Genomic DNA, 3,411 nt, shown 5'->3' with positions numbered 1-3,411 from the left:
CAATACAGAACCGGGTTGATATGTTTTATTTTAACACGTATGCATTTTCTCTTATTCTTAGACATCTGCATATTTTCGGAGTTGGCATTTTCCTCTTGATGATGGCTTTCCATATGTTGCGTATTTCTACGCTGGCTTGGCTGAATACGTTGTTGGACAACATGTATGGCAGCTTCCTTGAATTTTCTTCTAAACCAATGTTCCTCTCTGTGTTAGATCTCAGCTTGGAACCACTCGATATTGTGTTGATAGATCTAAACATGGTCTGCTATTCCTGATTTGCTGGTTTATTCTCGCTGTGTGTGCTTCTTGTGCTCGGCAATGCGAACATTCAATGGCCTCTTAGTTTCACCAATATAGGATTTTCCGCACTCACAGGGTATCCGGTAAATGCAATTCTTGGAATCGCAGTACGCGTTTGGTGGCCTGATTTTTTTCTATTTTAGTTGTTTCCAGGATTTCAATTCATTTTATGTATTAGACAATTGAAGTCCGAACTAGTGAAATTCATAGATATACATGTTGATGTGGCCTCTTATTTTAGGCATTCAACGAAAATTGTTCTTCAATCATGGACTACCTACTGCGAAGTTTCAAACAGGCACAATTCTCGATATCTTACGTAGTGCTGTAGATATCGAAAACAAAACTATCAATAAAAGTTGTTGGGAACATTGATCTCAGCCCATACACCGCATTTAATGAGAAAATTTGCGGTTTGAAAATTTCAATAATGTAATATTGAACAAAATTTATTTTTTACCAAAATTCAATTCAATTTAAGTTATAGTGATTGACACCAACTGCGGACCACCATATAGTTACTATGGTCTTTTTTGGTGGCTTTTTGAAAAGTGCCTGGATGGCTCGTCGGTGTCCAACCACTGCCGTGAACGTCTCTTGTCGTAGAGGATCTACTTTTCATCACACATGATGATCCGATACAAAAAAAGCGTTTTGGTTGGGCAAAAGCAAAGAAGAACATACTTCGAAACGTGTTCATTTCTGTCGATCATTCAAGTTGTGTGGCACCCCCTTTTCGAGATTTTTGACGTCTCCAATACCTTTCAAACCATCAAAAACCGGACGGGTGCTGAGGCCCAGTGCTTCCGCAAGACAACGTCAAAGAGTGCGTTCATTAACACTATCATTGCCAAAGGCCTGGTTTATTTTTTGGTCAGTTTCGGCAGCGATTTGATTCAATTCGAACTCAATTCGATACTACAGCACTGAACGCGTTCAGTGCTGTGATATCGAAGGATTCAACGGCCTCAAGGGTAATTGATATTGTGTTCAGTTTATTCGCTGTTGCTATTATTATTTTTAGTTTTTGTAGTTGGTTATAAGTGACTTACTACAAAATCTTCTATGATATCCTGAAATTTCGTTTTTATATGAGCGCAGGCCTATAGTCAAGGAACAAAATTGGCTCTGCACTTCGTTTCGAGGTCATCGAGAACTTTGAGTGGACTTACTGGTTGATTTTTACTATGATAATAAACTGAAAAGAACCAACATTCTCTATCGCTCTATAGACCTACAAAAACATATGACATTGAAAACAGATAAAACTTTTGAGCAACCTAAAATTTGTGAGAAACATGAGCTTGTTTGTAATCACCCAATTTTTTATTCTCCGGATTGGGTCTCATAACACAAAAAACAATATGAATTTTCAGTGACAAAGGATTTCTTGATTGTGTTCTTGAATTCACCATAACGAAGAATTCTAGTCGCAGTCTAAAAATGTTGAAAACAGTATGAACCGTCACGGGACGCTTGGCAGATGTAAAATCAATAATAATATTGATGCTCGTGCAGAACATCCAATGTGGCTCCTTCTTGTTGAAACCATAAGTCGTTGGTATGTAATCATCCAATATTGGCCAAAATAGTTGATAATGAATGTGAATTGATATCGTCCCAAATTTGACAATTTTGTTTGTTCGCGTACCGATTCATCCAGAAATAGGCCTCATCGCTGAAGATGATTTGTTGATGGAAATTAGAGTCAGTTGCCAACTGCTCCATGACCCATTCAGCCACATGTCGTTTTCTATGGTCGTTTACCTCCGAATTTTGTATGGTTGTAAGCCCAAGACACGACATAAAATTCGCGAAGTTGTAGAATATAAAAGGCCGAGTTCTTGTGAGTTACGCGAAATCGACTGCCTCAGATTCTCCTGCACCCTCTCACAGACAACGGCGATCGTTTCAGCACATCTTGAGTTTCGTTACCGAACCAGTGGACTCAAATTAGTCTACCACATTGCAATGTGGTAGACTAATTTGTCTACCACTAATTTGTCTATCCATTCATAGTCATTTGGCAAAACAGACTTAATGAACGACAACTAATTTGACAGATGCAGCTTCAACAAGATGGTCGTTATCAATTGTCAGATTTCGGAAGTCCCTGTTGGAAGACCCTATTCATAAAAACATTTCAATATGACTTCAATAAACTAGTTAACTCAAGAATATTGGCTGGTTCTTACAATATATTACTGTAAATCTTAAATTATAAATATCAAAAATAGATGTTTCGATATAAATTCCACCATCATTAGAAACTAAATTGATCTTTTGATGTTTCTGTCTATAACAAATTGAAAAACACTTTCGTGCACTAGTCGCTATCAGCTGATTTTGAAATACAATTTTCTCAGTCTTTATGAAATATATTCTTCAAGCAAGTGTTTTTAGTGCATCATATTTCATAAGAATGAAATTGAAATTAAATAATATTCCATCCGAGAATATCAAATGCTATGAAAACTGTGTGAATTCCAATCTACCACATTTACTGACCAAACACACACGGGCTCAATGCACAGATGAATGCACACTTGTTGTAAAACATATTATTCCACAGATGACTTGATTGTGTGTCATAGTGTGATTTTGCTTATTTTGCAGGAAACTGTCCACTTTCACTTTCTCAGGTATCACTGTCAGATATATTTTATTCGTAATTATTATGAAAAATATTTATTCAGTACACTATAAGTATCCAAGCTCAGTGTGCCGAGAGAGATAGCGTAACGCCCAACCAGTGGGAGTCGCTTGCGCATGGCGACGCGTCACCACGGCAGCAATTGGTTTTACGTGCGGCTATAGATGTTTCACATTGAAAAGGCACTAAAGTTTTCAATGCTGTTGTGGACAGTTGTGGGTATTCCTTTTTGATACTTACCCAAAATTTGTCTATACGAGCATTGTTGAAATTTAAAGCTTGAGATTATCATAAAATAATTGAAGTAACAAAGTGTATTGTTCATTTTACTAGTTATTAGTATTTTCTATGAATAAAAATTAGCCATCAGTGTAGTTTTTTATTAATATTTCACAGTTAAAACTGGAGTTGCATAAAATTCAGCCTCAAAAGGCGGTCACAGTGCCTAGAAGTTT

Source organism: Leptinotarsa decemlineata, unplaced genomic scaffold, assembly GCF_025532065.1.
Source record: "Leptinotarsa decemlineata unplaced genomic scaffold, Ldec_3_MD MMD2_tig00002974_RagTag_RagTag, whole genome shotgun sequence".
NCBI lineage: Eukaryota > Metazoa > Arthropoda > Insecta > Coleoptera > Chrysomelidae > Leptinotarsa > Leptinotarsa decemlineata.
The sequence above is the reverse complement of the archived record's forward strand: the minus strand, read 5'-3'. Positions refer to the sequence as shown.